This window comes from Lithobates pipiens, unplaced genomic scaffold (genome assembly GCF_037356315.1).
Source record: "Lithobates pipiens isolate NorthernLeopardFrog02 unplaced genomic scaffold, aLitPip1_a1.2 Scaffold_19, whole genome shotgun sequence".
Taxonomy (NCBI): Eukaryota; Metazoa; Chordata; class Amphibia; order Anura; family Ranidae; genus Lithobates; species Lithobates pipiens.
In genome coordinates this window covers 589,061,070-589,087,697 of record NW_027507764.1, presented here as the reverse complement: position 1 = coordinate 589,087,697, position 26,628 = coordinate 589,061,070, and the positions used below count along the sequence as shown (strand labels likewise).

General features: G+C 44.2%; 1 long non-coding RNA gene across 2 annotated transcripts; it reads right to left on the bottom strand.

Annotated features, from left to right (window-relative positions):
• Positions 1-7,149: 7,149 nt before the first annotated feature.
• On the bottom strand, positions 7,150-26,608 carry LOC143997759 (uncharacterized). Of its 2 annotated transcripts, XR_013277737.1 has the most exons (3): positions 26,594-26,608; positions 15,088-15,265; positions 7,150-7,538 (listed from the first exon to the last, which is right to left on the bottom strand). It is a non-coding gene; the product is annotated as an uncharacterized LOC143997759 (long non-coding RNA). The 2 variants fall into 2 exon arrangements; XR_013277736.1 differs by lacking the exon at positions 26,594-26,608 and having other exon boundaries at positions 15,088-15,439.
• Between the last annotated feature and the right edge of the window lie 20 nt (positions 26,609-26,628).

The following is a 26,628-nucleotide window of genomic DNA, read 5'->3' as shown; positions in this document are numbered from 1 at the left end:
TAAAAGTCAGCAGCTGTAGTATTTATAGCTGCTGGCTTTTAATATTTTTTTTTTGGCGGAATCCCTCTTTAAGGTGGCATTTCCCCAAAAATTGTCATCTATGCACCCAGAAGGTTTTTACCTTAATTTAAAGAATGCATTAAGGTAAAAAAAAAAAGAAACCTGAGCCATTAGAACCACTTTAAAGTGGAACTCCATTTTAGAGGGGGAAAAAATATATAGCGAATAAGGAAAAAATGTATCTAACATATACAATTGCTACATAAGCCACATTGTAATTGAATGTTATTAAAAAGGACCTTTCCTTCTCAAACTGAAGCCGCTGTGATTTTCTGTAAAAGTGAATGCAAGATGGCGACCTGGGGGTGCTCTGTACACATCTGGTCCTCCAGAAATGTCATTTTCTGCTTGGGTGAAGAACTTTGCGCTATGAAACGAGTCAGGCTTTAGGCATCCTCTGCAATATGAATGTCATTTTTGGTGAGATATTCCCTAGGAGTTGAGCGCTTCTAAAGGGTCGCAGACCCTGCCACTTTCCGCATCAGAACACAAAAACTGCACCAGCTGATTTCAAAACAAATTAGTCACTGCCATTCAGAATCAGTATCCAAAGTTAAAGATTGGAAGAAGCAACTTTTTCTTCAGGGCAGTAACAGGTGGGAATCTGCAACAAAGTTGGTTAAAATCCCTCCAATGTCCATCGATCCCCCAGAGAGGAATTTTTCTTTATTGTTTTTAGTTGTTTTTTCAACAAAAGTTACTCTTTAAGACATATGCCCTGTGAATATTTTTATTATTTTTCTTTTTTTTTAGATATTTTTTGCAACAGTTTTAATGAAGCTATTCTGAGTGTTATGCCGCGTACACGCGATCGGACTTTTCGACGGACTAGGTCCGGCGGTCTTTCCTGATGGACTTTTGGTAGAGGTCCGACTGACTTTCTGAACGAAACTGACTTGGCCACACGCGACCGGACTAAGCCCGTTTCGAAAGTCCATCCGTTTTGAACGTGATGACGTAAACGGGGCTAAACAAGGAAGTTCAATAGCCAGAAGCCAATAGCTGCCCTTTGCGTCGTATTTGGTTTGTCGGACCAGCACACAGACGAACGGTTTTCCCGATTTTTAGTCCGTCAGATAGATTTGAAACATGTTTTATTTCTAGGTCCGTCTGACTTTTGGGGAAAAAAAAGTCCACTGGAGCCCCACACTTGATCGACTCGTCCGACGGATTCCGGTCCGCCGGACCAAGTCTGCCGGAAAGTCCGGTCGCGTGTACGCGGCATTAGAATGAGTGTTAGTTTCTTTTTTATTTCCTTTTAAATGGTCCTTTAGCTATACAGTGGAACCTCAGACTGCGAGTAACGCGGTTAGCGAGCGTTTTCGCAATACGAGCAATTATTTTTTTTTAAAACCTCACTCAGTTTGCGAGTGTTGTCTCGCAAAACTAGAGCAGGATTCAAGTCTCTGCGGTGTGCAGTGCCGCATTTGGCCAGAGGTGCAGGGGGCGCCGGTGACACTCTGAACAGTTCGGAGCCTATCAGAAATACTCGGAAACACTCAGAAATATTCATAAACACTCGGGAATACACCGTTCCTGTGTGTTTCCGAGCCTTTCCAAGGGTTTCCGAGTGCGTTTCCGAGTGCAGCTGAGCGGTCTCCGAGTATTTACGAGTCTCTCCCCCACCTCTGGCCACATGCGGTATCGCATGTAATAGAAGTCAATGCGGTTTCTTTTTGACCCCAGATCTCTCCATAAAGAGGACCTGTCATGCTTATTTCTGTTACAAGAGATGTTTACATGCCTTGTAATAGGAATAAATGTGATAAAAATGTGACAATGTAAAAAAAAAAAAAAGAAAAAGTAAAATAAATAAGATTTTTTTTTTTGCGTCGCTTTAACTGACAATTGCGCGGTCGTGCGACGTGGCTCCCAAACAAAATTGGCGTCCTTTTTTTTCCCACAAATAGAGCTTTCTTTTGGTGGTATTTGATCACCTCTGCGGTTTTTATTTTTTGTGCTATAAACAAAAATAGAGCGTCAATTTTGAAAAAAATGCAGTATTTTTTACTTTTTGCTATAATAAATATCCCCCAAAAATATATAAAAAACATTTTTTTCCCTCAGTTTAGGCCGATACGTATTCTTCTACATATTTTTGGTAAAAAAAAAACGCAATTAGCGATTATTGATTGGTTTGCACAAAAGTTATAGCGTTTACAAAATAGGGGATAGTTTTATGGCATTTTTGTTAATATTTTTTTTTTTTACTAGTAATGGCCGAGATCAGCGATTTTTATTGTGACTGCGACATTATGGCGGACACATCGGACATTTTTGACACATTTTTGGGACCATTGTCAGATATACAGAATTCACTGCTATTTAAATGCAGTGATTCCTGTGTAAATGACACTGGCAGTGACGGAGTTAACCACTAGGGGGCAGTGTAGGTGTTATGTATGACGTTATGTTTTTTTTTATTGTAGGGGGGGCGTGGCCTGGCATGTGATGTCACTGTTCGCCTTTCCTTATAAAAGGGAAGAGGCGATCGGTGACAGCCACAGTAGGAAGCACGGGGAGAGGTTTGTTTACACAGACCCCTCCTCGTTCTTCAGGTCTGTGACCCGAACGTGGGACACCAGCGACGATCGGGTCCGCTGGTCCCGCGGCCACAGTCACGGAGCACAGGACCGGGTCGGGAGCGCGCCGCTGGCGGCGCGCTCCCGACCCACAGCTGGGCACTGAAAGAATCGCGTACATCTACGTGATTGTGCCCAGCTGTGCCATTCTGCCGACGTATATCGGCGTGAGGCGGTCCTTAAGTGGATAAAAGCACCCCATCCCTCCAAGCTAGTGTGCAGAAGCAAACTCATACGTAAGTTGCGTCTGCATATGTAAACATTGTTCAAACCACACATGTGAGGTATTGCAATGATCGTTAGAGTGAGAGTAATAAGGCCCCTTTCACACTGGGGCGGGAGCGGCATCGGCGGTAAAGCGGCGCTATTTTTACCGCCGCTTTACCGTCGTTTTAGCAGCGGTATTCGGCCGCTAGCGGGACCATGAATACACCACTCCTTCACCAAAGATGCGGCTAGCAGGACTTTTTTACCATCCTGCTAGCACACCGCTCCAGTGTGAAAGCCCTCCGGCTTTCACACTGGAGTGAAAGGGGCCAGATTTTTTCATGCGTTATACAGGCGCTATTTTTAGCGATTTTTAGCGATGTAGCACCTGAAAGACGCTTCAGTGTGAAAGGGGCCTAATTCTAGTGCAAGACCTCCTCTGTAACCCTAAACAGGTAACCTGTAATAAATGTAAAGTGTCGCCTATGGAGATTTTGAAGTACCGTAGTTTGTCTCCATGAGCCTGCGCAATTTTAAAGAATGACATATTAGGTATCTATTTACACGCTGTAACATCATATTTCACATTATACAAAAAAATTGGGCTAGCTTTACTGTTTTTTTTTTTTTTATTATTCATCAAAGTGCATTCTTTCCCCAAAAAATTGCATTTGAAAGACTGCTGCGCAAATACTGTATTGATCGGCGTATAACACGCACTCCAAGTTTAGGAGGAACTTTTAAGATAGAAAACTTTTAGGAGGGAAGTTTAAGGAAAAAAAAAATTACATTTAAATGCCCATCAATGCAGCCTTATTAGTGTCCATCTGCAGCCTTACCCATCATTGAACCCTTGTCAGTGTCCATCTGCAGCCTTACCCATCATTGAACCCTTGTCAGTGTCCATCTGCAGCCTTACCCATCATTGAACCCTTGTCAGTGTCCACCTGCAGCCTTAGCCATCATTGCACCCTTGTCAGTGTCCATCTGCAGCCTTACCCATCATTGAACCCTTGTCAGTGTCCATCTGCAGCCTTACCCATCATTGAACCCTTGTCAGTGTCCACCTGCAGCCTTAGCCATCATTGCACCCTTGTCAGTGTCCATCTGCAGCCTTAGCCATCATTGAACCCTTGTCAGTATCCATCTGCAGCCTTAGCCATCATTGAACCCTTGTCAGTATCCATCTGCAGCCTTAGCCATCATTGCACCCTTGTCAGTGTCCATCTGCAGCCTTACCCATCATTGAACCCTTGTCAGTGTCCATCTGCAGCCTTACCCATCATTGAACCCTTGTGAGTGTCCATCTGCAGCCTTACCCATCATTGAACCCTTGTCAGTGTCATATGCAGCTTTACCCATCATTGCACCCTTGTCAGTGTCCATCTGCAGCCTTACCCATCATTGAACCCTTGTCAGTGTCCATCTTCAGCCTTACCCATCATTGAACCCTTGTGAGTGTCCATCTGCAGCCTTACCCATCATTGAACCCTTGTCAGTGTCCATCTGCAGCCTTACCCATCATTGCACCCTTGTCAGTGTCATATGTAGCTTTGTCTACCAGCCTTGTCCATCATTGCAGCTTTGTCATGCAGCCTTGTCCATCGTTGTACCCTTATCAGTGTCAATTGCAGTCTTGTCAGTTTTATTTGCAGCTTTTTTTTTTTTTTAACTGCAGAGATACACACAGGACATCTGGCTCTGGATCTCGGCGGTGCTCGGTAGTTCTCGGCCGCCTTCGTCAGCTTTCGCCCGCCTTCGGCCGTTCTTGTCAGCTTTCGCCTGCTCTCGGCAGTTCTCGGCGGCTTTCGGCTGTTCTCGGCGGCTTTCGGCCACCGAGAATGCCTGAAGGCAGCCGAAAGCCGATGAGAACTGCCGAAAGCCGACGAGAATGGCCAAAGGCGACCGAAAGCCGACGAGAGCGGCCGAAGGCGGCCGAAAGCCGACGAGAACGGCCGAAGGTGACCGAAAGCCGACCAGAACGGCTGAAAGCGGCCGAAAGCCACCCAGAAGGGCTGAAGGTGGCTGAAAGCCGCCCAGAGGCTCAAAATGGTGGAGGATCGGCATATAACACGCACCCGCGATTTTCCCCTGATTTTAAGGGAAAAAAATAAATACGGTACACTGCGACATAAAATATTGCAAGACCACCATTTTAATTCTCTAGGTCAGTGGTTCTCAACCCCGTCCTCAAGCACCCCCAACAGGCCATGTTTGCAGATTTTCATTTATCTTGCACAGAATTTCCTTTATCTTGTTTTAAATCAGAGTCAATGGCATGTTATTATGCCGGCCATACACGGGTCGAATTACGAAAAATAACTTTCTTTTGAAAATCAGAAAATTTGTGCGTTTTTGTGATTCGATGGCGCCACCATTGATTTTTCGAAATTCAACCAACTAAACCTTCAATTTCACCTCATGTTCCTACAGAAAATAATTTTCCTGTCTGGGAATCTTCTTTTCTTTTCTAGGAATTTTCTTTTCTTGCGCATTTCTTTTTCGATTGCATTTCTCGCACGATTCTCCCATCATTGATTAGAAAATCGTTTGTTTTTTTCAAAAAAATTTCCAACATGTGCGATTTTTAAAATTCGATTGGCGCCCGTTGCTGCAGCCCACTAATGGTGCGAAATTCGTACGAAAATTGTTAGATAAGATTTTCGAACGTTCTTTAGAAATTCGACCCGTGTATGGCCAGCAAAATCCCCAAACATGGCCTGTTGGGGGTACTTGAGGACAGGGTTGAGAACCACTGTTAATATATATATATATATATATATATATATATATATATATATATATATATATATATATATATAGATAGATAAATGAGGTATAACTATGGCCTATGGGTCACCCACTCAGCGCCACCTCAATCCTACAGTGCCAGCAGCAGGCAGATGTGTTGAACTATTCAATATAATATGTCAATGTCTCAGACATAAAAAAAAATAAAAAAAAATAAAATAAAAACAGAAATAAAAAATTGATGGTAATGAAACCATAGTTTGCCATTGCCCTATGGTTTCATTACCATCAATTTTTTATTTCTATTTTTATTTTCGTTTTAGCGCTGTTTTAGTATTTATCTGATGCAAGGAGGACTTTAGCTCTGGTTATACTACTGTAATACTATATATATATATATATATATATATATATATATATATATATATATATATATATATATATATATATATATATATATATAGATATAGATATCTAGATATATATAAAATAAATAATTTTCTAGCAAAAATACTGATTTTTTTAAATTTAACTACTGTAATACTTTATAGATAGATAGATAGATAGATAGATAGATAGATAGATAGATAGATATCTAGATATATATAAAATAAAGTAATTTTCTAGCAAAAATACTGATTTTTTTTAATTGTAAATAACAAATGTCAGAAAAGGCCTGGTCCTTAGGTGGTTAAGGCTCGGTTTCCACTAGTGCGACTTATCATGCGAATTTGCAGTCCCAAGTCGCATGATAAGTCATTCCCCAATGATTTCATATTTGTGCGACTTCGTGTCGCAGTGACTTCAAAGTAGTCCCTGCATTGCTTTGGTACCACTTTGATGCGACTTGAGGTTCATAGACCTCAAGAATACACGGGCAGTGTTTCCCGTCGAAATCGCGGTAAAATTGCGCGACTTTGGGTTTGCAATAGTGGAAACCGAGCCTAAAGCTTCAAAAAAAATCATCCCTAAAGTATCAAAAACACATCATAAAAGTATGTTGAAGTGGTAGGTGCTTTAGTGTGTGTTAGGCTGGGTTCACACTGCTGCGGGGGGGAGATCCGGATGTGATTCGCACCCGCACTGCAGTGCAAATCACATCCGATCTCCGTAGCGATGCGAGTTCAGCCATACAGATAGTATGGCTGAATTCGCATCGCTCCCGCAGCAAACTCGCACGGGACCCTTTTTTTGGTCCGCAACAGAATCGGATCGCATGGGGGTTCACACCATGCGATCCGATTCCTGTGCGAGTCGGCAGATCGCACTGCGATATGCGGACGGATCTGGGGGTGTCATTAACATATCATTGACACTCCCAGCCGTCCGCATAGGGCAGTGTGAACTGCCGGCGGGAGGTGTGCGATGCGGGAAAACGCCGCGGATTTGCGGCGTTCCCGCATCGCTGTGGTGTGAACCTAGCCTTAAAGTCGAAGCAAAGTGTAAATGAGCCCTTACAAGACAGATTGTAGACTGAAGGTTTTTTTGACAAATCTCAATAAACTGACATGAACAGAAATGGAAGGTCAACAGAGCAAACGACTTTGCATGTAGTGTAATTTCTCTTTATTTTTGTTACTCCGGTATATAAACGGCTTAGTCCACCCTATACTAATCTCCATATGTTGGATGATGATGCTACTGTGTTCTACCACCAATGGTTTCTTCTATCTCCTATGGATTGCGTTGGTGACACGTCTGTGTGTTCCCGGGTCCGTGATGAAGTGAATCAATAAGACGAGGACAGAGAAGGGGGATCAGCATCGCCTTTCCCGAAATATGGGAGATGTGGAACCTCCATCATCAACCGGGAAGCAAGGTGAGTATGCACGGAATGCAAGATGCTTGGCTGGACCCATCAGTATTGTGCAGATGTTGTGTCTGCTTCTTCCCACCTGCTTTCAGATCCTCCAGATGAGGACTTGAGGCTGCGGTCACCTAAGAGGAATCAAACACATTACTTGGGATAGAATTACATTTTGTAAAATATTTCAGTTCAAAAGAAAAAAGAGGAATTCAGTTGTGTTGGTTGCACCATACTGAAGACCAGCCTGTTAGTGTAGCTTTGACTATTTATGAAACAGGTGGGTTGGTAGACACCTGCTCAAAGACCAGACCACTTTTTGCGATTCGGCACTGCGTCGCTTTAACTGACAATTGCGCGGTCGTGCGACGTGGCTCCCAAACAAAATTGACGTCCTTTTTTTTCCCAACAAATAGAGCTTTCTTTTGGTGGTATTTGATCACCTCTGCGGTTTTTATTTTTTTGCGCTATAAACAAAAATAGAGCGACGATTTTGAAAAAAAACGCATTATTTTTTACTTTTTGTTATAATAAATATCCCCCAAAAATATATAAAAAAACATTTTTTTCCCTCAGTTTAGGCCGATACGTATTCTTCTACATATTTTTGGTAAAAAAAAATCGCAATAAGCGATTATTGATTGGTTTGCACAAAAGATATAGCATTTACAAAATAAGGGATAGTTTTATGGCATTTTTATTAATATTTTTTTTTCTTACTAGTAATGGCGGGGGATCAGCGATTTTTATTGTGACTGCGACATTACGGCGGACACATCGGACATTTTTGACACATTTTTGGGACCATTGTCATTTATACAGCAATCAGTGCTATACAAATGCATTGATTCCTGTGTAAATGACACTGGCAGTGAAGGGGTTAACCAGTGGGTGGCAGTGTAGGGGTTAAGTGTTCCTAGGGGTGTGTTACTAACTGTTGGGGGCTGGGCTTTAATTTAGTGAACACTGATCTCTGCTCCAATCACATGGAGCAGAGATCAGCGTCACTAGTTGCTAAGCAGAATGGAGAAATGCTGTTTACAACGGCATTTCTTCATTCAGCCGCTCCGTGAGACGATCGCGGGTATGCCCGCGGCGATCGAGTCCGCGGGTCCCACGACCGGACTCATGGAGGTCCCGACCAGCGCGGGAGCACGCCGCCGGTGGCGCACACCCGATGACAGGGCGGCAAATTTAAAGGGACGTACAGGTACGCCCATTTGCCTGCCCGTACCATTCTGCCGACGTACATCGGCGTGCGCTGGTCGGCAACTGGTTAAACACCCACCAGACCTTCAGCTTAATAAATATCATAGAGGACGCTGACCGGCTGGTTTAGTAATGGGAACCAAAGTTAAATTCCTCCATTTTGTACCTTATAACGGAGTTCCAGCCAATATACAACTAGGTCAGGGATCTTCAAACTACGGCCCTCCAGCTGTTGCGGAACTACAAGTCCCATGAGGCATTGTAAACCTCCGACATTTACAGACATGACGAGGCATGATGGGGATTGTAGTTCCTGAACAACTGGAGGGCCATAGTTTGAAGACCCCTGAACTAGGTCTTAAACTAAAGACCACCCTCGTTTTTGGATATCATTTTTTTCTTATCCTTTTTGAAGTAGAAAAATGTATTTCCGTCCTAACCTCATTGCAGCGAGGTACGTTATCTCCTCTTCTGCTTCGAGCCCTCCTCCTCCCACCTCCCCTTTCCGCTGCCCTCTGGGACCTGTGTGTGTCACAGAAGATGACGGGGCCATTGAGAAAGAGACGCGCAAGTAGGAAACCAACTGTGAAGCCTGAAGGCTCCACTGCCGGTTTCCCTTAGCTGCAATGGCAGCACCTGAACCGATGGACGAATCGGCTTCGGGGGGCCCGACATTGCGGGATCCCTGGACAGGTAAATGTCCTTATTGAAACTCAGCAGCTACAGTATTAAACAAAAATTTTGGAACTACATTTCCCATGATGCTCCCCTACAATGCAGAGTGCATGAGCATCATGGAAATTGTAGTTCCAAAACATCTGGGGTGACAAGGTTCACCATCACTGGCCTAGGCCATCTTTATGTAGAGTAAAAATTCTTTTTTTTCAGATCCTCAGAGAGTTCTTTGCCATGAGGTGCCATGTTGAACTTCCAGTGACCAGTATGAGAGAGTGAGAGCGATAACACCAAATTTAACACACCTGCTCCCCATTCACACCTGAGACCTTGTAACACTAACGAGTCACATGACACTGGGGAGGGAAAAGGGCTAATTGGGCCCAGTTTGGACATTTTCACTTAGCGGTGTACTTACCTTTGTCGCCAGCGGTTTAGACATTAATGGCTGTGTGTTGAGTTATTTTGAGGGGACTACAAATTTAGTTTCATTTAGTTTTGTTTATTATTTTTCTAACTAATTCCAAAAGTTTCGGAATGATTCTAATTCGGATCAGTGGAAAAATGATCACCTGATTCAAGTTCTGTGTGAAGCCGGCCTTAACAACCGATGACTCATCAGCTGTCGGCGGGCTTCCCCGCCGACAGCTAAAATGTGAACAAAACATCAGCAATAGAAAATTCTAAAAAAAAAACAAAAAAAACAGCATGGGCCTCCCCCCAATACATACCAGGCCCTTTGGGTCTGGTATATATATTAAGAAGAACTCCATTCCAGACCCTTATCTGAGCATGCCGCATGGCAGGCCAGGAAAAGGGGGGGGGGATGAGCAAGCAGCCCCCTCCTCCTAAATCATACCATGTGACCTCAGCATGGGAGGGGTGCTTTGGGGTCAAGGGCGTCTATCTCACGACCATGGGCGGTGGTTGAGGGGGTCTGTGGGTGGGGGGCTTGTTGGAATCTTGAAGCCTCCTTTAACCAGTCACCCGATGACGTCAGCAGGTGACCCCGCCTCTTGTAACATCATTGACCCGGCATGCCCCAGTCGGTGAACATGACACGGGCGTGGTCACCTGACTCCACCCCTTAGCTATTTAAGAAATGTCAGATAGTAGAGCAGGCAGTCGGCGGGAGCGTTCAGCGAGGCCAGAGTTTCTTTTTTTGTGTCCTGCTCCGCGGCGGGCATCATTACTAACGAAGGATTTACACCGGGGAATTATTTTTTTTTTTTTAAATAAAAGAATTGTCAAAAACTTGTATACAGTCTTTATTCTCTTTTTTGCACTATTTTTGTGAATGGGTAGGGGTATTATGTACCCCATACTCATTCACGTAGGGGGAGGTGCTTCCAGATTCTGATAAGCCTCCCACCCTCAGAGACCCCGACAACCACAGCCCAGGGTTGTGGGGAAGAGGCCATCAACATGGGGACGAGGTGCTTTGGGTTGGGGGGCAGATCAAAGCCCCCCCCCCATGTTGAGGGCATGTGGCCTGGTATGGTTCAGGAGGTGGGGCACTAACTCGTCCCCCCTCCCCCTTTCCTGGCCTGCCAGGCTGCGTGCTCGGATAAGGGTCTGGTATGGATTTGGCGTGGGGTTCTCCTCAAAATCCATACCAGACCTGAAAGGCCTAGTATGGATTGGGGGGGATTTTTTAATCTGAATTTTCTATTGCCGCCATTCTTTTGTTTACATTTCAGCTGTCAGTGGGGAAGCCTGCTGATAGCTGATGAGTCATTGATTGTTAAGGATGCGGCAGCCGGCTCCCCGGTCGGCTATTTAACAACCAGCTATTCTTCACACAGAATTAGAAACGTTCTGAAAATTTGGAATTCGGTAGAAAATGAATGAAACTAAATTAAATTAAACTAATTTCAACTAAATTCATTACCATTTCATTCAGAGATTTGGATACATCCGAATCTCTGAATAACCAAAAATGAATCCGAATTTACATTCGGGACGAAACGTATTGCACGTGTCTCACAGAAATTGATGTCTCTTGTAATCAATAACAAGCCGCATTCTTATGTTTATGTCTGGGAAGGTCCTTCATGGAAAATTTCTAGAATTGGAGCTTCAAAGTCTCTGAGTTAACTGAATGGTCAGATCCTTGGTACACACAGATCCACATCCTGTCAGGGGAGAGGAGACAGATCGTGTGTTCCTTGTATATAGGGACACCGATCAGCAGGGGTGGACTGACAACTCGGGCAATAGGAGATTATGGGGCCCCCAGGCAATTAGAGATTATGGGACCACACAGTAGACACAAACACACACACATACTATACAATCACACAGTATACACAGACATGTTTCTATTGGCTGAGAAGGTACTGGAGAGGTGGGGCAGCTATAATCTCTGGATTTTTAGACCAAAAGGATGTCGGTAAGGGACATTTCAGAGACAGATGTAAAAAAAACACAAATTTTTACATACTGTCCCTGGTTTTACTGAGGCTGGCAACCCTGATGGAGCCCCCTAGTGGTATGGGGCCCAAGTGACCCAATGGTCAGTCCGCCCCCTGCCGATCGGTCACCTCCCCCAGTCAGTCCCCTCCCCCCACAGTTAAAATCACTCCCTAGGTAACACATTTAACCTCTTGATCGCCCACCAGTGTTAACTCCTTCCCTGCCAGAGACATTTATACAGTACTCAGTGCATTTTTCTAACACTGATCGCTGCCTATTTGTCATGGGTCCCAAAAATGTGTCAATAGTGTCCAATTTGTCTGCCAATTTGTCTGCCGCAATATCGAAGTCCCGATAAAAAAAAAAAACAGATTGCCGCCATTACTATTAAAAAAATAAAATAATAATAATAAAAATGCCATAAATCTATCCACTATTTTGTAGACGCTACAACCTTTGCGTAAACCAATCAGTATATGCTTATTGCAAAAAATACGTAGAAGAATATATATCGGCCTAAACTGATGAAGAAATGTGTTTTTGTTTTGTTTTTTTGTTTTAAAAATTGGGATATTTATTATAGCAAAAAAGTTTTTCTTTTTTAAAAATTGACGCTCTTTTTTTGTTTATAGCGCAAAAAATAAAGACCGCAGAGGTGATCAAATACCACCAAAAGAAAGCTCTATTTGTGGGGGGAAAAAAAAGGATGTCAATTTTATTTGGGTACAACGTCTGTTGTCATTTAAAGCGGAGGTCCACCCTAAAGTGGACCTTCCGCTCATTGGAACCCTCCCCCCCCCCCCTCCGGCACCACAATTGGCACCTTTCAGTACAGGTATCTGCACCCACTTCCGGCGTAGATTCTGCAGAAGGTACGCCCCTTTCCGAATGTCCCCTCGCTGTCTGCTGGGAAACACACGGACTCGCGCATGTGCAGTAGGGAACCGGGAAATGAAGCCGAAAGGCTCCACTTCCTGATTCCCATACCCAAGATGGCGGCGGCAGCACCCGAGAGACGATTGAGAGATCGGCTTCGGGTGCCGACATCGCGGGCGCGCTGGGCGGGTAAGTGTCATTATTTTAAAAGTCAGCAGCTGCAGTATTTGTAGCTGCTGGCTTTTAAAAAAAAAAAAACGGCGGAACTCCCGGCGGACTGCCGCTTTAAAGCAATTTGTGGGGGAAAAAATTATCAAAATCTCATTTGGGTACAGTGTTGCATGACCGCGCAATTGTCATTCAAAGTGTTACAGCGCTGAAAGATGAAAATTGGCGCCTGGGCAGGAAGGGGGTGAAAATGCTCGGTATTGAAGTGGTTAAATAGTTATGCTATGTGAATGGGAACATGTAAGAAATGTAAAGCAGATGTTATCCCAAATGTAGCTGTAAAAGTAGAAACACACTTTAAATCTTTTTTATTTTTTATTTTTTTATTTTTTTATTTTTTTATTTTTTTATTTTTTAAAAAAATTTAAATAAATATTTTAAATAAATTTTAAAATTTAAAAATAAAATTGTCTCTGTAACTGATTTAAAACGTGTTTGCTGGAGTTATGCTTTAATGCATCCAAGTCCATTGAAATCTAGAATTCTTTTGAGTGTTCATCAAAAAGTTTCCGAACTTTTTAAAACAAAGTTATATACTGTATATAAAAGTGTGGAAACTTTTTGAAGACCCCCCTCGTACAATCTAATTCCCCCCCCCCCGTACACACGGTCGGATTTTCTGCCAGAAAATGTGCGATCGGATAGCGTCGTCAGAAAATCCAACCGTGCGTGGGCTCCATCAGACTTTTTTCGGTCTAAATTTTCCGACGCGCAAAGTTTGAGAGCGGGATCTAAAATTTTCCGCCAACAAGATCCGATCGCGTAAATTCCGATCGTGTGTAGACAATTCCAACGGGCAAAGTGCCACGCATGCTCAGAATAAACTAAGAGACAAAAGCTATTGGCTACTGGCCCGTTTGTAGTCCCGATGTACGTGTTTGACGTCACCGCGTTCAGAAAGATCGGATTTTCCGACAACTTAGTGTATGCAAGGCAAGTTTCGGGCAAAATCCAACGGAAACAATCCGACGGATTTTGTGGTTGGAATGTCCGACCGTGTGTATGGGGCATAAGACCACCCTGTTCACACGATGGAGACCGTCTGGAAGTCCGCATGCACGCCAGATACAAGGGTGGTGGCGCTGGAGAGTAGGGGCGGGGCCAGTACTTTGGTTGGGGGAGGGGGCTGAAGTTCCTCTTCACTTGTCACCTGAACAGGTGTCCCCATTGGAAGATTTCCCCATTGTGACAACCTTAACATTTGTGATTTCCTACCACCTTCTTCCCCAGTGGAGACGCAAATAGTGACATAAACCTGACAGGGGTTCCAGTCCTTCTCTACTCTATGCAAAATTAACCAGTTGAGGTCCGCGCTATAGCCGAATGACAGCTACAGCGCGGATCTTCTTTGCCGGGACTACGTCTGTCAGTGCCACCCAGCAGTGCCCATAGTGCCACCCAGCAGTGCCCACAGTGCCACCCAGCAGTGCCACCCAGCAGTGCCCACAGTGCCACCCAGCAGTGCCCACAATCTGCCTCAACAAAGGTGCTGCCCCCAGTGCCACATATCCATGCCCAGCAGTGCCGCCCATCAGTGCCCAGTAGTGCCACCTATCAGAGCCACCTATCAGTGCCACCTATCAGTGCCCATCAGTCCCATCTATCAGTGGTACCTATCAGTGCCCCTTAGTGCCACCCATCCGTGCCACCCATCTGTGCCACCCATCCGTGGCATCTTATCTGTGCCCATCTTTGCCCATCAGTGCCGCCTTATCTGTGCCCATCGGTGCCGCCTTATCTGTGCCTATTAGTGCCGCCTTAACTATGCCTATCAGTGCCCACCAGTGCAGCCCATCAGTGCCCACCAATGCAGCCTATCAGTGCCCACCAGTGCAGCCTATCAGGGCCGCCTCATCAGCGCACTTCAATGAAGGAGAAAAATGACCTGTTTGCAAAATTTTATAACAAACTATTAAACATGATTTTTATTTATTTTTTGCATCTTTTTTTGTTTGTTTAGCAAAAAATAAAACTCTCAGCTGTAATTAAATACCACCAAAAGAAAGCTCTATTTGTGGGAAAAAAATGATAAAAATTTAATTTGGGTACAGTGTTGTATGACCGCGCAATTGTCATTCAAAGTGCATCAGCGCTGAACGCTGAAAATTGGTCTGGGCAGGAGGGGGGTTTAAGTGCCCAGTAAGCAAGTGGTTAAAAAAAAATAAGTTTTGATTTTAGATTCACATTAAGCTTATTATATTTCAGTGTGCTCCCTCCAGACTTCTCCCTATACACATCTAATACAGTGTTATTGAATGGATAGTCCCGGCTGGAACTTACTTTGGCAGGTCCAGTGCTTGAGTCCCAATCCTGGGGGTCCTTGAGAATCGGTGCCGCCTGAGATGCAGCCAAGAGGCAGAAGATCATGAGATAGACGGCCCAGTTGGCCATCGTTTTCTGTCCGGTGCTGCGTGCGGTGTCTCCGAGTCCTCCCTGATTAGTGATGCAGAATATAAGCCTGCAGATAAGGATCTGGGTTCAGTTACCAGACAGGGGCGTTGCAGTGATTTCATAAATATTGGCTCATATAATCTATTGTGCGATGATTAATTAACCCCTGAGGAAGCCGTGCGAGAGATCTGTGCGTGTCATATAGAGCTGAATACAAGTCTCCATCACCCCCCCCCCCTCATCAGAAATTACTCACCGCCCTCATTGTGTGACCCCGGGGTCACTACAGGGAGCATTATATACAATGAGCTGGAAACTCTGCGATTAGCACATACTGTTTTCTCTAAATATATTCATCCATCTGTATTCTCTTTTCTTCATCCTTCTTCTTACTTGTTCTTAATCTTTTTTTCTTTCTTTCTTCTTCTGCCCCTGTTCTTCCTTCATGTTTCTTCTTTTTTCTCCTTTCTTGTTTCTTCATATTTATTCTTTCTTCTTTTTCCTTCTTCTTTCTTCTTTTTTTCTCCTTCTTTCTCCTTCTTCCTTCAGGTTTTATCTTTCTTTATTCTTTTTCGTTAGCCTTTTTTTTTCTTTATTCTTACTTGTCTTTCATCTTCTTTCCTTATTTTTCCTTACTCTTCCTTTTTCATTTTTCTTCTTTCTTCTTCCTTCATATTTCCTATTTTTTCTTCTTCTTTTTTTGTCCTTTTTTTTCTTTACTTCTTTCTTGTTTCCATCTTCTTTTTTTTTTCTTCTACTTCCTTCTTCTTTCCATCTTCTTCCTTCATATTTCTTCTTTCTGCTCTTTCTTCTTCTTCCTTCTCCTTCTTCTTTCGTGTTTCTTTTTTTTTCTTCTTCTTCTTTATTCTTTTTCTTCATCCTATTTTTAACTTTTTTCTTCTTTCTGCTTCTTTCATTTTTCCTTCATCTTCCTTTTTCTTCCTTCATGTTACTACCTTCTACTCTTTCTTCTTCTTCCTTTTTATTTGCTTCTTCTTTTTTCTTTTTTCTTCTTTCTCCTTCCATCTTCCTTTCTCTTCCTTCTTCTTCTTCTTTCTCCTTCTTGTTTTGTCTTTCTTTATTCTTTTTCTTCGTCCTTTTTTTTCTTTCTTTCTTTTTCTTTCATTTTTCCTTATTCTTTCCCTTTTCTTTCTTCTTTCCTTTTTCTTCCTTCATGTTACTACCTTCTATTCTTTCTTCTTCTTCCTTCTTGTTTGCATCTTTTCTTTTTTCTTCTTTCTTCTTCTATCTTCCTTTCTCTTTTTTTTTTTTCTTCCTTCTTCTTTCTCTTTCTTGTTTTGTCTCTCTTTTATTCTTTTGCTTTGTCCTTTTTTTCTGTTTCTTTCTTTTTCTTAAATTTTTCCTTTTTCTTTCTTCTTTCCCTTTTCTTCCTTCGTATTTCATCTTTCCATTCTTTCTTTTTCTTCCTCCTTAATTGCTTCTTCTTGGATCTTCCTGCCTCTACCTATCTCTTTTTTTTTTACTTCTTCTTTCTCCTTCTTGTTTTGTCTTTCTTTATTCTTTTTATTTATGCTTTTTTTTCCCCTCTTTATTCTTACTTGTCTTTCTCCTTCTTTCCTTACATAGTTACATAGTTGGTGAGGTTGAAAAAAGACACCAGTCCCTCCTGTTCAACCTATGGTTTATGTGTGTGTTTATGTCAATACATCCAATGCCCCTGTATGTTGTGGTCGTTGAGGTGCCCATCTAATAGTTTTTTTAAACTATTGACGCTCCCTGCTGATACCACCAATTGTGGAAGAGAATTCCACATCTTTACCGCTCTGACAGTAAAGAACCCTCTATGTCAGGGATCTTCAAACTATGACCCTCCAGCTGTTGTGGAACTACACATCCCATGAGGCATTGTAATACTCTGACATTCACAGACATACCTAGGCATGATGGGAATTGTAGTTCCTGAACAACTGGAGGGCCGTAGTTTGAAGACCCCTGCTCTACGCAGTTCACGGTTAAACCGCTTCTCTTCCAACTCCACGTGAATGGCTGCGTGTCTTTTTAAATTCCCTTTCATGGAAAAGTTTTATCCCTATTGTGGGGTCACCAGTACGGTATTTGTACATTTATATCATATCCACTCTCAAGCATCTCTTCTCCAGAAGAATAAATTAAAATCTTGCAACATTTCCCCATAGCTGAGGTCCTCCATTCCTTTAATTAGCTGTGTTGCCCTTCTCTGGACTCTCTCCAGTTCCAGTACATCCTTCCTGAGGACTGGTGCCCAGAACTGGACAGCATACTCCAGGTGCGGCCGGACCAAAGTCTTGTAGAGTGGGAGAATTATCACTTTATCTCTGGAGTGAATCCCCTTATTAATGCCAATATTCTGTTTGCTTTGCTTGCAGCAGCTTGGCATTAGACATGTGTGATTCGTTTCGTACGAATCTCAAATTCGTACGAATTTCCCAAAATTTGTACGCTCAGGAGGATCCAAAATAGGAATTGCCGTGCGTTCGAATTCTGTACGCAATACGAACTTTTGTTTACGAATTTCGGATCAGTTGTCGTTGCATCGATGACTCAGTCATTATGCTTATTATGAGGGGCTCCCACCATCCCTGTGCTGTGCTGACTTCCTCCTGGGGCTGCTTATTATGAGGGGCTCCCACCATCCCTGTGCTGTGCTGACTTCCTCCTGGGGCTGCTTATTATGAGGGGCTCCCACCATCCCTGTGCTGTGCTGACTTCCTCCTGGGGCTGTACCTCTGCTGTGCTCATTATGAGGGGCTCCCACCATCCCAGTGCTATGCTGACTTCCTCCTGGGGCTGCTTATTATGAGGGGCTCCCACCATCCCTGTGCTGTGCTGACTTCCTCCTGGGGCTGTACCTCTGCTGTGCTCATTATGAGGGGCTCCCACCATCCCTGTGCTATGCTGACTTCCTCCTGGGGCTGCTTATTATGAGGGGCTCCCACCATCCCTGAGCTGTGCTGACTTCCTCCTGGGGCTGTACCTCTGCTGTGCATATTATAAGGGGCTCCCACCATCCCTGTGCTGTGCTGACTTCCTCCTGGGGCTGCTTATTATGAGGGGCTCCCACCATCCCTGTGCTGTGCTGACTTCCTCCTGGGGCTGCTTATTATGAGGGGCTCCCACCATCCCTGTGCTGTGCTGACTTCCTCCTGGGGCTGCTTATTATGAGGGGCTCCCACCTGTGCTGTGCTGACTTCCTCCTGGGGCTGTTTATTATGAGGGGCTCCCACCATCCCTGTGCTGTGCCCCCAAGAAATGTTTAGCAGGAGTACAATGCCAGCGGGACAGAAATGTGTAGTTTAAGTCAGCCATATTTGAGGAAATGGAGGTCCCGTGTGAAAGTTGTAGTATTGTAGATTTCTGGTCTGCAAACCGAGTTTGCAATTCCATTTCTTAGCCCTTGTACACACGGTTGGAGATTCCGACGGAATGTGTCCGATCGGAACCGTTTGGTTGGATATTCCGACTGTGTGTGGTCTCCATCGGACTGTTTCTGTCGGAGTATCCGACGGACCAAGTTTTCCAATTTGTTGGTAAAATTTTCTGACAAAATGCTCCGATCGGACATACTCCAATCATGTGTAGAGAATTCCGATCGGACAAAGTGCCACGCATGCTCAGATCAAATTCCTACATCAAAGCTATTGGCTACTAGCCTGAATGTAGTCCCGTCGTAATGAAATAACGTCATCACGTTTTGAACGATTGGATTTTCCCACAACTTTGTCCGACCGTGTGTATGCAACAGTTTCGGACAAAATCCGACGGACAAAATCCGACGGATTTGGTTGTCAGAATGTCCGACCGTGTGTACAAGGGCTAAGGCTGACAAGTAGGCTGGGTATGTAGGAGAGTCCAGATGTGATGGGACTTGGTAAAAGTATTTATATTTGTATTTATTCTTCTTTTGTCTTTTTCTTCTTCCTTCTTCTATTTTCCCTTCTCCTTTTTTCCTCCATCCTCTTTCTCCTTCTTCTTTTCCTCTTTATTTTCCCCATCCTCTTTTTCATCCTTCTTCTCATTATTATTATTAGGATTTAAAGTGGAAGTCCTTACAAAACAAAACTATAATCCCTGCATTTATAGCCACCAACATTCTAACACTAACCTCTCCAGCCCTGTAAAGAAAGACTCAGTATACATACCTTTTCTGTAGGCGATCCGACCCGAGTTTCAATACAATTCAATATAAGAGGGTTAGGAGAGTCCTGCTCATGAAAGCTTACAATTTACTGGGGGGGGGGTCAAGTGATATAAAAGGTAATAAATGTAAGGGGTGAGCTGATGGAAAAATGATTTAATGGGAGCTTTCTCGGATCACCTAAAGGCAGCCAGAGTAGGATTGGGGTTGGGAGTTCCAGAGGATGGGAGAGACTCCAGAGAAGTCCTGGAGATGTGCATGGGAGTAGGTGACGAGGGAGCTAGAGACCAGGGGAGGTCTTGGGAGGAGAGGATGGTCTGGGTGATATTTTGAGAGAAGGTTAGTGATGTAGCCCCGGGGCAGAATTGTGTGAGCTGAGGAGTAGAGAGATAGATTTGGGTGTCATCATCACAGAGATGGCTTTTGAAGCCATATGAGGTTATCAATTGACTCAGGGGACGGTATAAATATAGAATAGATGGGGCCTTAGTACAGAGCCTTGGGAGAGAAGAGAGGAAAAGAGAGGAGAAGAGAGGAAAGGAGAGGAGAGACCTGTCAGATTTCCAGTGCAGCAGTTCTTGGGAGATTCTTCTTTCTCATTTGTCCTGGTGACCATTATTACAGAGAGATAAAGTAATGGAAAATCCAAAATGTTACAATTGTTATCAAAAGGTGAAATGGGTAAATCTTCTAAAGGGCGTCACCTGTTTTGGTGACAGCTGTCTACGATGTGTAAAGATCTCCTCTTATTTCCTGCTGCATTTATGGGAGAGGAAGTGACGGGAAATCTCCCCAGTGGGCCACAGACACAAAAGGGGGTGGGTTTAACCCTTCCCTACCCTTTTAAAAAGGAATATACCTACATTAATTTGGAGTCACAGACCCCCAGAACATACATGCTGTGAATGAGTATTACAATTTCTTCTCTCTATGCTCATTTCGGGTCAGCAACTCAGAATGCATTAGAGTTGTTTCTGGGTATTGTTGACATAAACCACGGCACTTCCTGTGCTGGCAGCTAGACAGGGACATTGTTTCTTTATTATTTTTAGACACATGTATTTGCATGAAGGTCTGTTTAGCTAATCTTCTTATAATTCAACCTTCAGATGACGTGTTTTTTTTTTTTTTTTTTTTAGGTGGGGGGTGGGGGAGTAGGAAAGGGTCAGAACCACATATTTAAAAGGCAAGATTGACTGCCCTTGGAAAGAATCAACTGCCATTTTATTTGTACCAAAAATGTACCTCTAATGCCGCGTACACCATTCATAAACCATCGTAGAAGCACAACCATGCTAACCCTGAAAAATCTAAGGAACACAAGAACACAACCTCCTAGACACCCAAACCAACCCTGAGAGATCTTAGGATTAGGAACACAACCTCCTGGACAACCACACCATTCCTAAAAGATCTTAGGAACACAGCCCCCTGGGCACCCACCCCAACCCTGAAGGATCTTAGGAACACAAGCTCTTGGACACCCCACACCAACCCTGATACATCTTAGGAACACAACCTCTTCGACATCCACACCATCCCTAAACCATCTTAGAAACACAACCACGCTAATCCTGAAAAATCGAAGCTCTTGTACACACGGTCGGATATTCCGACAACCAAATCCGTCGGATTTTGTCCGAAACTGTTGCATACACACGGTCGGACAAAGTTGTCGGAAAATCCGACGTGATGACGTTATTTCGTTACGACGGGACTACGTTCACGCTAGTAGCCAATAGCTTTGGTGTAGGAATTTGATCTGAGCATGCGTGGCACTTTGTCCGATCGGAATTCTCTACACATGTCCGATCGGAGCATTTTGTCGGAAAATTTTACCAACAAGTTGGAAAACTTGGTCCGTCGGATACTCCGATGGAAACAGTCCGATGGAGACCACACACGGTCGGAATATCCGACAAAACGGTCCGATCGGACACATTCCGTCGGAATCTCCGACCGTGTGTACAAGGGCTTAGGAACACAACCTCCTGGACACCCACGCCAACCCTGAAAAATCTTAGAAACACAACCTCCTGGGCACCCACACCAACCCCCGATACATCTTAGGAACGCAACCTCCTGGACACCACACCAACCCTGAAATATTTTAGTAATACAAACCCCAAGCCAACCCTAAAAGATCCTAAGAGCACAACCTCCTGGACACCCACACCAATCCTAAAAGATCTTAAGAAAACAGCCTACTGGACACCCACACCAACCCTGATACATCTTAGGAACGCAACCTCCTGGACACCACACCAACCCTGAAATATTTTAGTAATACAAACCCCAAGCCAACCCTGAAAGATTTTAGGAACACGACCTCCTAGACACCCACACCATCCCTAAAAAATCTTAGGAACACAACATCCTAGACCCCCAAACCTACCTTTAGAGATCTTAGGAACACAACCTCCTGGACAACCGCACCATTCCTAAAAGATCTTAGGAACACAGCCTCCTGGACCCCCACACCAACTCTGAATGATCTTAGGAACACAACCTCTTGGACACCCACACCAACCCTGATACATCTTAGGAACACAACCTCAACCCTGAAATGTTTTATTAATACAAACCCCTGGGCGAACCAAGCCAACCCTGAAAGATCTTAAGAACACCCACACCATCCTTAAAATATCTGAGAAACACAACCTCCTGGACACCCACATGAACACAACCTCCTAGACACCTGCACCAACCCTGAAAGATGTTAGGAACACAACTTCCTGGGCACCCACATAAACCCTGATCTTAAGAACACATGAACACAACCTCCTAGACACCCGCAACAACCCTGAAACACACATGACTGGAATATATGGTGAAGTGAACACCCACACCATCCTTAAAAGATCTGAGGAACACAACCTCCTCGACTCCCCCATCAACCATGAAAGATCTTAATAACACAAGAACACAACATCCTAGACACCCAAACCAACCCTGAGAGATCTTAGGATTAGGAACACAACCTCCTGGACAACCACACCATTCCTAAAAGATCTTAGGAACACAGCCTCCTGGACACCCACACCAACTCTGAGGCCGCGTACACACGCGGGTACTGTTCGCTCAACTTTGTCCGTCAAACAGTTTCAGCAAACAGTCCGCTCAAAATTAGCATGGACGGACTTGCCCACACACGAGGAACGAACAGTTTGCTGAAACCGTGCGCGATGACGTGAACGGCACGTACGACGGGACGAAAAATACAACGTCCTATACACTGCATTACAACTTTCGGCGTGTAAATCCTTTCTGAGCATGCGCGGAACTTAGTTTGACGAACAAGCCTACACACGAGGGGACTGTTCGCTGAAACCAAGTTTCAGCGGACAGTTTTTCGGAAATTCCGAAAAACCTTGTTCAGCAAACTGTTCGCTGAAACTGTCCGCTGAAAGCCCACACACGGGCGGACTGTCCGCCGAAACACTGTTCAGCGGACAAAGTTGGGCGAACAGTCCCCGCGTGTGTACGCGGCCTGATACATCTTAGGAACACAACCTCTTAGACACCACGCCAACCCTGAAATGTTTTAGTAATACAAACCCCTGGGCAAACCAAGCCAACCCTGAAAGATCTTAAGAACACAACCTCCTGGACACCCACACCAATCCAAAAAGATCTTAAGAAAACAGCCTACTGGACACCCGCACTAACCCTGAAAGATTTTAGGAACACAACCTCCTAGACACCCATAACATCCCTAATAGATCTTAGGAACACAACCACCTAGACCCCCAAACAAACCCTGAGAGATCTTAATAACACAAGAACACAACATCCTAGACAACCAAACCAACCCTGAGAGATCTTAGGAACACAACCTCCTGGACAACCGCACCATTCCTAAAATATCTTAGGAACACAGCCTCCTGGACCCCCACACCAACTCTGAATGATCTTAGGAACACAACCTCTTGGATACCCACACCAAACCTGATACATCTTAGGAACACAACCTCAACCCTGAAATGTTTTATTAATACAAACCCCTGGGCGAACCAAGCCAACCCTGAAAGATCTTAAGAACACAACCTCCTGGACACCCACACCAATCCTAAAATATCTTAAGAAAACAGCCTACTGGACACCCGCACTAACCCTGAAAGATTTAAGGAACACAACCTCCTAGACACCCACACCATCCCTAAAAAATCTTAGAAACACAACCACCTAGACCCCCAAACCAACCCTGAGAGATCTTAGGAACACAACTTCTTGTACACCCACACCATCCTTAAAATATCTGAGGAACACAACCTCCTGGACACCCACATCAACCATGAAAGATCTTAAGAACACAACCTCCTAGACACCCGCACCAACCCTGAAAGATGTTAGGAACACAACCTCCTGGGAACCCACAACAACCCTGATAGGTCTTAGGAACACAACCTCCTGGACATCACACCCACCCTGAAATGTTTTAATAATACAAACCCCTCGGTGAAAAAGCCAACCCTGAAAGATTTTAGCAACACAACCTCCCAGACACTCACACCATCCCTAAAAGATCTTAGAAACACAACCTCCTAGACACCCAAACCAACCCTGAGAAATGTTAGGAACACAACTTCCTGCACACCCAAACTATCCCTAAAAGATCTTAGGAACACAGCCTCCTGAACAGCCAAACAAACCCTGAAAGATTTTAGGAACACAACCTACTAGACACTCACACCATCCCTAAAAGATCTTAGGAACACAACCTCCTAGACACCCAAACCAACCTTGAGTTATCTAATGCCGCGTACACACGGTCGAACTGTTTGACGTACTTAGTCCGTCATACAATCCGACGGACAATCCGTCGTACTTTCCACTGAACGGACTTGACCACACACGGATACACAAACAGTCCGTAGAAAGCTTGCGCGATGACGTGTACAGCACGTACGACGGGACTAGAAATAGGAAGTCCAAGACACAGCAAAGCACCCTTCCTCCGTGTAAATACATTCTGGGCATGCCCCATTCTTAGTCTGTCGAACTAGCATACTGACGACCGTATTGTCTGCTGAAACCAAAGTACGACGGACAGATTTTTGGAAAATCCGAAATTCTTAGTACTCCGGACTGCACGCTGAAAAAGTCCGCTGAAGCCCACACACGAGCGGATTGTCCGCTGAAATGTGTTTCAACGGACTAAGTACGTCAAACAGTTCGACCGTGTGTACGCGGCATTAGGAACACAACCTCCTGGATACCCACACCAATCTTGAAAGATCTTAGGAACACAACCACCCATACACCTACACCGAGGAACACAACATCCTAGGCATCCAAACCATCCTGGAGAGATTTCAGGAACACAGTCTTCTGGACAACCACACCACTTGAAGTATCTTAGGAACACAAACACGTGGACACCCACAACAACCCCAGAAAATCACAGCCTCCTAGAAATCCACATCTACCATGGAAGATCACAAGCTCCTAAAAATCCACACCAAGCCCTAAAAATCTTATGAACATCACCTCCGGGATGCTCACACACATACCAGGAGGTAGGGGGGAGGGCAGTAAAAACACACAAAGGCCCTTAAAAGCATAGGCCAATTTGCTGTAAGAGAGTTTTAATTCTTCCTTTTACTTTTTTCCCCCCCTTTTTTTTCCATTTTCTCTCTCCTCCCTATTGGTCTCTTCTGTCATAACAGCTTCCTCCTGCCTCTCAGCTGTAATATACACTGAGCTGCGCATTCACAGTTCAAGTATAAGTACCTTGTGTCTTGTTGCTGTGCTCAGCCTTGGTGTATGACCACCATGTTGTATGACCTGTGACATGAAACTGTCTTCCACAACCTCACCTTAGTAGCAGAGTTTGGGTGTTCCTCACCCAGTTTTAAACCTCCTGCACAGCTGTTTCTGTTTCAGTTAATGACTGTTTTCACCTACATATGAAATTGATGATCATTAGCTCCTACTTGGTATAATTGGTTAATCATACCCCTGATTCTAATCCTACAAAAAATCCATGACTTTACGCAAGTGTACAAGTGTACAAAGAGTGCAATGATGCAGTCCCTCTTAACGTGTAAACAACTAAATGCTGTGCTTTGTGCAATCTTCATACATGTATGGTAAAGCGCAGAGGGTCCCACCATCATTCACACTCCGCTCTCACCTTACTGATTGGACCTAGTTGGTTAGAAATAGGTCAAATGCACATTCCCCTTTAATGGATTCCCTCCATGGCACCACCAATCTCTGATGGTCCTCCTTAGTGTTGGATATTAGCTCTCCAACTTGTCACAGCAAAACAAGGGGGAAGAGACTGGACACATGGCAGTAAACCCATTCTACAGCAGGCATCATCGGTGGCAGAGGGTGTATTTTCATATCCTTGCCATGGGCACAAGATGAACTTGTTCTGGTGCTGAGGGGGGCTCTAAAGTTTAGCAGGGCTCTAATGCATAGAGTCGTCTCTCATAGGAAGGGCTTCTGATGTGGTGAGTGTATTTTGTGATGGAGACTCTGATGTTATGGATTGGGGGGGGGGGCTTTAATGTGAAGGGGCGTTGTGTGCATCATCCCAGGTTCAGGCTTCATATTGATAAGAATTATCAAAACATTTTTACTTTTTTAGACTGGGGGGGGCTCAAGAATTAGGGTACATTTAGAGTGCAATTGGTTGATCTAATATTCCATTAAGTTGAAGTTGACAAAGGTTCAAAAACTTCTGCAATCTCTCCTAAAATAAAATATAAAGTCTCTGCGGGTTTTACTAGGTGATGTAATCGTTATATGTTGGTGGTGATTACGGTGGTGCTATTATCTCACGTCTCTGACCTATTAATGGAGACATCAGTTCTGCAGGATGTGAATGGGCCGCGTCATTTAATTCTCCGGTAATTACTGCTTGTTGCTATTCTGATTGTTTCTTCAAGTAAGGACTTGTAATGTTATTCCTTGCCAGGATCATTCTGATTGCAGGTTTATATAGAGAGGGAATAATAATTAAACATTGTTTATTGAAAGATATAATTAGCTGTAATGACGATATGATACGTGGGTCAGCGAGTGCACGTAGGTCTGCGAGTACCTGTGTATTGCCTTGTTGAGTATTAGTGTCAGGAAGCTAGTTGTTAGGTAATTTGGACAGGCTATAATCCCCAATCCTCATTAAATTAGTGGGTACGATGCCCGGTGGTTGTGGAGATGCGACTCGGTGTACATCTTGCGGCACTGAAAAGACCTTCCATACTAAAGGAGAGCCAGTGTCATGGTTATGCAATAGAGTTTGCTTACCTGTTTCCATGTGCTCATCTCTAGAGACCAGCCGA